The 10107-nt window shown below is 39.6% G+C and overlaps 1 pseudogene; it reads left to right on the top strand.

Annotated features, from left to right (window-relative positions):
* Positions 1 to 4862: 4862 nt before the first annotated feature.
* LOC109473208 overlaps positions 4863 to 10107 on the top strand; it is a 13002-nt pseudogene continuing 7757 nt past the window's right edge.

Below are 10107 nucleotides of genomic sequence, written 5' to 3'. Positions count from 1 at the left end.
ATTGGCCGTGCAGCGATGGACGGCAGCAACCAGACTATCATCAGGAACCTGACTCTTCTCTATGCCATTACAATAGACTACACAGGTGAGAAAACAAGCAATAGAGAAACATCTTGTACACAAAGAACAAGTCTGTTATAATATAAAATACTGCTACTGTAAAGTCAGACATTACAAATTTATTCCCATTTTTAGTGTCTTTCTTCTATTTGTAAGGCCAAGCCTTTGATCAGGGACGCCATGTTTTCATGTTTAAGGCTAGATGGTGTGATCTGAAAACAAGGGTCGAACTTAAGTTACAGCCATTTCTAATCAGACATGTTTGAAACAAGCCAAAGAAAGTAAATGGTGATATCTGCCCTCCAAAATGTTCTTAGAACGTCACATGATGGCAACATCAGGAAAAAGAAGAGCTACTGAATTTTATAACGTGATTTCTTATACAATACAAAACTGAATAGGGCTAAATAGGCCTGACTAGGGCTAAATGAACAATAGATATAAACTCCTTAAATTTTACTTTATGTTAGTTAATGTGTACACCACGAATAATGCTGGATCACATCAACTTATAAACTAATTTGACTTACCATTGCCTAAATCGCACCTAAACTATCTATATTAACAATCATTTTTCTGAAATCTCTTGTTTTGTCCTCTACAGAATTTATTCTATATTAGAACTTTCTAAAGACTTGAACAACATTATCATACAGGTGATGATTCGATGGTTATGTGGAAGTGTTTCTGTTCTAAAAAGTGTTTTTCTTCCAATCAGAGAATCGGCTGTACTATTCCGCTTACGACACAATCTACAGCTCAGACATGCTCGGAAACAATATACAACTTGTTAAGCCTGGAGACGGGAAAAGTGTCGGAGGGATAGCGGCTGATGCTGATTACATCTACTGGACACATTACTGGACTGGTGAAGTCATAAGGCAAGAAAACCCACCAGACGAAAACCCAGATTTCCCTCGTGGATATCTGTGGATACTCGCTAGGAAATCCGAAGTTTCCGCGAGTCTCCACTAATTTCCAAGGTGCACACGCGGCGTGTCCGCTGTGGGAAACTTGTGGAAAACGTGGGAAACGGACCGCTCAGATTTCCATTTCGTGTCCTATGGTTGAAATTTGCGTGCACAACGTCGGGATATCTGTGTACACGTATGGAAACTTCAGGTGTTTGCCTTTGTTCCACGAATGACTTATGCATAATTTAGCGGCAATTATCGTAATTATCTCCCCCACTTGGTGAAACCAAATGCGCATGCGCGAGCCCAGCCGACACACCCGGCCACGCCTCAAATATACCTTTTGTAATGGAAAGTAGCATCATGGCCTCCTATCCCCCTTTACCCCCCCCGCCTGTTTTGATATTTTTGTTGCCTTTTATTAGTTGTAAATGGTGCTTGGGCTTTGTGTGAGTGTGTGTTTGTGGTTGTTGTTTTTTTTGCGAACTGGTCATCAGGAGGTTCCGATCTGTATGTATTTTATGCACGTCCCAAATTTCCAGTGTACTTTGGCGAGTCTCTCAGCACAGGTTCATCTGAAACTAGAGTTCCCCGATCTCATACCTTCGCCAAATGATGTTAATCTTTATGACTGACAAATTATACATTAGATTATTCCCCCCTGATTTAACAAATAGGAACCTAATTTTCATGAATTATATAATTTTATCATAATCTCAACCAAAAGACAGTCTTATAATAACAAACAATGCATTCTAGTATTTCCTAATAAATTATGCAAATGAGGTCCTGATTTGAATAAATTATGTTTTATGATGTTCACCTCAACTTAACTTTCAAATACCACAAGTATGACATTCCAGGCAGTTATCATTACATAATTATAAAATTTTTCATTAATTATGCAAATTATGTCATTATTAGCATAATCAATATCTGCCTGTGTTTCTCTCATTGTCAATTACCAATGTCACAAGCTTCAATTGTCTTATCATGGAATGCAGTTGATTTATAGAATTTCCCCATAGATTATGCAAATTACATCTATATTTGCATAATTGTCAAATAACTATATTAAGCATCACGTAAGCTACCTACATACCAAAAATCACGACGATCCGGCAACCGGTTCTTGAGTTATCCCCTTTTGAATATTTTCAAGAATATATCCCTGCAGTTCCAGAGCAAGCCGCTAGGGGGCCCAAAGTTACACCACTTCTTCCCTAGCACAAGAGCTACCTACCATCCAAATTTCATCACCATAGCATGTCTAGATCATGAGATATCAAAACCGGAAGTTCAGCTGCAGTACCATAACAAGCCGCTAGGGGGTCCAAAATCTAATCATTTCGAAATCTCATCAAGACCTACCCACCTACCAAGTATCAAAACAATCTATCAGGGCCTTCTCAAGTTATCGTGTTTACAGACAGACAGACAGACAGACAGACACACACACACACATACACGAACGCCTCTGAAAACATAACCTTCTTGGCGAAGGTAACAAACTGTAGATCTCGGCCTGTTTGTCCTTCCACGTATGGCATGTAGACGATGACAGTCTCGGGAGCAGATATGAGTCTCCAGTTCTTGGAATCCTTCCTCAGCTCGTCTTGCCTATATATAGTCTCACTAGGGTAGGCTACCGGCTTTAAAAAAACGGGACATAGACTGAAGTTCACAATCTTCCCAATCAACCTCTGTCTGGAGAGAAGTCTAGTCCCAGTTCATATTGCTAATGTCCTGCGGCGTTCTTGTCTTGGAAACAGCTAGTCTCTACCAGGCTTCGAAAAGCGGCTGGAAAGATTAGAAATCGGCCCAATGGAGAGATAGCATGCCAAGGTAGTTGGTGCTGCTGGAGAAAACAGTTTGCCGCTTCGGTTCCAGCCGCTTCCCGGTGCCTGGTAGACGCTAGGAAACAGCTACAAGTAAACGTAGAATGATGCCATGTCGATATTCCTCGGTGTTGATGTAGACAAATTTTCCAGTCTCTCACTAAGTCCTAGCGTGTTGCTTTGTGTCCAGGAGAACTGTAGAATGCACGTTACACAACCCAGCGTGCTAACTGACAGATTTCAAAAATAGAGCGCGAGCGTTGATTGGACCTCTTTTCAAACCACATACAAGAAGAAATGCATGCAATTGGCTGTTATGGTTTACAGATCACTGCAAGAATAACGACCGACACAAAGGGCTGTGAAATGTCCCAGTTGTCTATTGTGAAAAAGATTCACGCTATAAAGCTTAAACAACAATAAACTCTATAGGCTAATCTTACGCCAAAATGCGCCGTCTGCATATGCGTAACACATAATACATATGCAGTTTACCTGTGTAATGTTTACAACTTCTTGTTCAAGAAAATGAAATGAAAACAAGGAAGTTAAATTAAGGCTCCTTTACAAAATCCAAACATGGTAAACAGGGATATTTTTAAACATAGACGCCATCTCGTCTGACCATTACACCACAATACACATCTAACAACAACGTACAGGTAAACCTAGCATCTTTTGTCTCTTTCAAAAAATCATTTTTACATAACAGTGGGCAAATATTTGAAAAACGCCAAGGGGGTCTCCCTCATCACCAACGAAAACTGACATGTTTGCAAGTGAAATATATCAAGGTCGAGGTTATCCAATAGCCTTGTTTGGGAAAATTCTGACCAGTAGTTGTGTTTTTTTTGCCTATTATATACCGTAGATCCAATATGGCGCCGACATAATACGGCGTTAATTTATGCAGAAAGCCGAGCTACCAGACAAAGAAATCTGTACATTGTTAGTTAGCAAGGGTTATAGTCGACATGGTAATATTCAAGTAAGTTTGGAAACAGATACATCGGAAAAATACTGCGAAGCATTACAATACTAGTATCTCTTAGTTAAACAAAAAAAAACTAATCATGATCACTTATGACTTCCACTAATAAACATAATGTTTGCAGTAGAAATTTCAAAATTGCACGTCCCCTGCACTTCTAGGCTGAGTTTATAATTTGGCACCCAAAACAAAACGCGCTACAGACGATCGCGCGTGATCAAGTCTTTAGTTTATTATCTTCAGCTATTTCTTTTCGTTCACAACAATGTGTTGTAAATTTTTATCTAACACCCTATCGGCGTCCGTCGGCGTGCTTTCTTGCTTTACCGATAGTATACGCCAAAATGTATCAGGGGTTCACGCCATTTCTAGCAGAAAATTTACTAAAGCGGAGTGATGATTATTTCTATTGTACATCCATGCGCTGTAGGGCCATGTACAGAAAACGTTAACGACATGTACTAAGTATAAACTTCAGGAAACTCTTAGACCCCGGCGTTCATATCAACCTTTGCATATCCTGCTAGATTCTTTAGCGGCGGTCAATCTATATAGCATGGTGCGGATGCAAAATAGTCTGCTATGTAAAGCCAGACTCGCAAAGTCCCATGGCAATATGTGTAAACAAACACAACAAAACTGCTTATAGATTGTCATACCGTTTTTCTTAGGTTGGATACTCCATTGTGACGATAATTAGTCAGGACACGAGACGTTTCCAACAGTGGGAAATCCTGGACACTTCGCGTGTCCCATTGTGTGCACGAGTTTCCTACATTGGACACGCCAGGATGGGGCACCCGTGGAAACTTATGTACACGGCTGGGACACGTCAGGTTTCACCAACGTGTCCCAGCTTGGAAACTTGTGGAAATTCGGTTTTCCGTCCAGTGACCCCCTTCATATACTTTAACGCTCTCGTAGGAATTGTAGTTATCATGGATACTTTAAGACGACCTCAAAAGCATGAAAAGGTCATGCATTTTCCCTTCAGTGTCCATGTGAAACGATTTGCTGACATAACGTTATATATATCACAACTCCAGGTTATCCAAGTCCAGCATGGATCAGACTGTTCTGGTTGATGGCCTGATTCGGTCGCCTGACTTCTTCCTGTCCACGGCGTCGCCTCCTAACGTCACCAATGGTAATTACCTTTGCCAGGAAGGTTATATTCCCGGTGTTTGTAAGAGTGTTACTGTCAGTGTTATTTTAAAGAGCATAGTATTATTACCTTAATTAACAATAATTTGGAGACCTCATCAAATATGGTTATGTCAACACAAGTTACATATATTTGATTTGTGATTGTGAAAGTTTATTCCTCTGGTAATGTTTCATTTCATACACAGGACAAGCAGAATGATGCTCGTGTTCTTATGCTACGTCCTGACACAATTTATATATCTTAGTTAATATCATAGCAAAAAAGAAACAGTAAAAAAGTGTAGCACACAATTCCTCATTGTGTCTTCTATCTATTAATTTTTGTGCAGATTTTACCAGAAGGATTAACGTGTATAACTAGTCTTTTAGAACTATCTACCTCACAATTTATAATGTATTTGCCATAAATAATGTGTGTCATAGATTCGACATATAACGTGTACTAGTTTAGAGTAAATATCTGGTAATCCTACTATAGTGACGCTACAGCCTGAATGGCTTGCGCTAGAACCGTTGCGACTTTTCAAAAAAAATTCTGGCAACAATTTTATATTGATTAGGTAAGTTGATAAAGATTCGTATTGCCATCGCAACGGGGTTCTGGCGTGACAGGCTGTTTTTTTTTTAAATTCATAATGTATGACGTCAGGCGTCAAAATCCAATATGGCGAAACATAGCATTAGCTCTTGTGTAACAGCGTTTTTTTTTACTATTTTTTAATCAAAACTCCGATTTTTTAACATAAAACGTCTATATAAACATATGTACATTAGTCCTTTAACGTTGCATTTTGAGGCTGTATGTTGTAAAAATGTAATTTTAAAGATTCGAGATTGACGATCCAAGGTGGTCGACAACATAAATACGCCACAAAAATTACATAAATGACGCCATAATTACACCAAAGTTGTCTTTATGTTTTAACTTTACTACTACATTATTCTCTTAAAATTTAGTGGCCATACCATAAGTGGTTGTTGAGTTAAAGGGGGTGGGCCTTAAAAGCCCCACACCCCGGTCGCAGCATGACCAAAAAGCCTGGTCTGAATAGGGTTAAATAGTCAGTAGCCCTGTACAACTCTGCCTAACTTTGTGCCTGTTACAAGTTTTCTGCTATGAACTTTCGCTTTGACTTGACTTGACTTGGCTTGACTTGAATGCATGTAGGGGGCTAGCTGCGACGAAACATCAATAAAAATCACACAGTACAAATCAGGACACAATTTACAGAGCGACTAACAATGAGTTAATGCCCCGTCCCGAAGTGTATATGGTGAGATATCCTAGTCAGGTGGGATAACCACCGGATAAACCACAGAGTGAGCGTGCACGAGGGATTACCTCACTATATACACCGAGGATAAGGCGGGGAATTTGCGTTATCATATAGCCTATCCAACTTACACAGTTATTTGACACAAATTCCTATATGAAATTCCCTCATTGCTGAAAAATCCCTTTATTGCCGAACGAAACAAGATGGCATGGACAAAAAAGAGATCGTCTACGGTCACCAAGTGACATTGGAACAGTACTACTTTTATTGGGGGTGTCAAAAACTATGTTTAGTCTTTTTCTGCTGAAATTCCATTTATATCTTATTAATTGCCTTGTTCGAAATCAATCAATCCGCATGTCATGCAATTGTTTGAAATAAACTAGTAGATAAATATTACGAGTCGTAACACTACTGCTAGTGTCCTGTCCCCTGTATAATGGTACGGTCCAAAAGGGCTCGGTTATTTGAAAAAAAAACGACCACTGGTAAGGTTTTGGCCTGATAACCAATGGGAAATAAGTAATAAGTTGATACATGATATATAAATAACCTATATAGATAGCCTCAAATTGATCAAATGCAAAAAGACAATTATGGATAGTGCAGTTACCTCTTGGTTAATGATAGGGTTTCATGTATGAGACACGAGCAATAATGGCTTAAACATTCATATATTGTGCAAAAATAACGTTCATAGTTAATAACCAAATATGGTGCTAGTGAAAATATACTTAGCTGTTATAACTTCTGCTAGCTTGAGCTGTCATAGTATATTTTACCTGCAAAAACCTTGCAATCTGTAGCAACTGACTTTTACCACTGAACTGTTTGAGAATTTATTTTTACACAATCATATCTGGAATCTTAACTTGCTCATTTATCCGCATGTCAGCCTGTTCCTCGTCCAATGGAGGATGTCGGGAGCTTTGCCTTGCCCATCCGGGGGGAAGAACGTGCGCCTGTCGTGATTCCTGGGAACTGCAGGAGGATGGACTGAGCTGTGAGTAGAATATCGTCTGGTGCCTCGTCTTCAAAACAATGCCGACCAATCAGTTGTCACGTATTAGTATAACGTAGGCCTTGATGTTTTGCATATGTGATTACGTTAAGCTAAAGTACAATTTTGTAGATTCTGTAATTGAGTTTATAAAGGTACATTCAGATTTTATTAAAATTGCTCTATTGTTAGCACCATTCGACCATCTAATTATATTTATGATGCCCCCGGAGCACCTAGAATGATTTTTATCTCATAATGCACACTACGTCTTGTTAAATATATTTCTACCAGTGTAAGTGTACTTATTTAAAGTACAATAAATTTCTTGAGAGTGTAGGTTGCACGTGCTTGCATTAACCATGCATAGGTACTTCGAATTAACCTTCATGTTGTTGTTACTCCAGAGTGAGACTTAGTGTAGAAGTAGTTAACTAGCAAAGTGGTAAGAATGCTCTAAATAGTCTCAATGTCAAATGAAAGACCCAGCTATACCGTTTTGTATTATATTTCTACAGGCTGTCCCTCTGGCTATACTGCATACGGGGGTGCGTGCTTCAAGGCGTACAACCAAGACAAAACCTACAGCCAGGCCAGAGAGGTGTGTGCAGCGGACGGGGCGCTCCTGGCCATGCCGAAGGACAGAGACGTGGACAACTTCGTGAGAGAGCTGAAGAACATCGTGAATAAAATCTCACATTTCTGGTTTGGCCTAAATGATGGGAACAATGAAGGTGAGTGGGTGTGGGAAGACGGGACTCCACACGACATCAGCACCGACTGGAACCTCTGGCAGCCGGGAGAACCCAACGGTAACGAGGGAGAAAACTGCGCGAACTACTATGGATCAAGCTGGAATGACGCACCGTGCTCCTCTGCTTACAAGTTTATCTGCCAGCTGAATGAAGGTATGTCACATAACGTTCTATAAAACCAACATAAGTTTTTCTTAAAATTACAGTAAATATTTATCAAATGCACGCCTTGTGTTTATTTCATTTGTATCAGTTTATTTCATTTGTCTTGGTTTCTTAGATACTTTATCAAGGCAATCTTGTGTTTAGGGTAACCGTTGTAAACTTAGAATCGAAAGTTTCTAAGTTATGTTACTCCTTACATACATGTTGTTATTACCTTCGCCAAGAAGGTTATGTTTTCAGAAGTGATTGTGTATGTGTGTGTGTGTGTGTGTGTGTGTGTGTGTGTGTGTTTGAACACGATAACTTGAGAAGTCCTTAATGGATTGTCTTGATATACTTGGTAGGTGGATGGGTCTTGATGGGACCTGAAAATGATTAGATTTTGGACCCCCTAGCGGCTTGTTATGGTACTTCCGCTTTTGATATTTCATGATGTAGTGACGAAATTTGGATGGTAGGTAGCTCTTGTGGTGGGGAAGAAATGATGTGGGCCCCCAGCGGCTTGCTTTTGAACTGCAGGACTATATGTTTGAAAATATTAAAAAAACCCTCAAGAACCGGTTGACGTATCGTCGTGATTTTTGCTATGTAGGTAGCGTACGTGATGCTTGATATAATGATGTGACAATTATGCAGTAAATAATTTGCATAATTCATGGGAAAATTCTATATATCAGGTGCATTCCATGACATGACTATTAAAGCTTGTGACATTGGTGATTGAGAACGAAACACAGGCAGATATTGATTATGTAAATGGGATACACATTTTTACAGAAACCAGTTACCATAATACATCATAATAAATATGTCTGTATCTTGATTTATAATATTTAGGTGACATAGTAGCACATAGTTGTACTCGTCCTTTATTCATCTGCCTCTCCTCCAAATTTTCAAGCATAGTAGGCGACCGGGTACTCTGGACAGCTTTAACCCAACAGAGTGTTTTAGCGCCAATTATATATTTAAAAAATGCGAAATTCAGGAACAAACATATCACATGTTGTAATTTGTGTGCAAGTAAATTACATCACAGAAAAAATTTTGTAATAAAAAATTCCAATTTTGGTGCAAAAATACATGATACCTTTTTAAGAACTTTATGTTTATGAACTTTGTACACGTAAAGCACTCAGCTGCTCTCTGGGACATTTCCGCTGTGGACACGGACTTGCCTGTATCCTATCCTGGAAGCGTTGTGACGGGATCGCAGACTGCACGGACGGGAGTGATGAGGAGGGCTGTGGTAAGTCACTGTTATGAGCCCATGTAGCATGCACGTGTACTAAACTTGTAGTTGTTCGTAAGTCAATATTCCTAATGCAGAAGTCACATTTCCAACGGGGCCCAAGCTGCATGTTCCCAGTCTAGACGCCAGCCGGCGCCATGAAGCTGGGCGGATTCCGGCTGTCATGGTCATAATTAGGTTACGGCCTCGTCCCGACGTATTTTTTCCGGGGTCCGGGGTGATTTTAAGTCCGGGTCCCTACCGCTAGTGTCAAAACCAGACAGACTCGGTTTTGAATGGTTACCTAGGCATAAAAAATATTATCAGATAGTCAGAAGACATCAACCCATCAGAAGGCTCCATTTCCATTCCACAAGACTGCCCCACGGTTTGGAAAGGTGACCTCAGCATTAGTGATCAATGGGAGAAAATTAAGAGGATTGTATGGTTTGATAAGACTCATGCTATTTCTTTCATGACTTTTTTTATGTTTCAAGAATTCTGAATTTCGTCATTTCCTCATGTACAAAGTCATGTCAAACATGTCTCAACTAAGATAGGCGAAGTATTCCAGTGGCCACTAAAGACATGATTTTTAAAGGGTCCATGAAAAAATTAATATAAGGAACCAACCAGATTGTCCTTGTACACTAGTGTTCAACAGTTTTGAATTCATGCTACAGTTACCTTTTGTTTAGAAAGCTTCTCT

This window comes from Branchiostoma belcheri, unplaced genomic scaffold, assembly GCF_001625305.1.
Source record: "Branchiostoma belcheri isolate BF01 breed outbred unplaced genomic scaffold, Haploidv18h27 scaffold293, whole genome shotgun sequence".
Lineage (NCBI taxonomy): Eukaryota > Metazoa > Chordata > Leptocardii > Amphioxiformes > Branchiostomatidae > Branchiostoma > Branchiostoma belcheri.
This window is presented reverse-complemented; position numbering and strand designations above follow the sequence as displayed.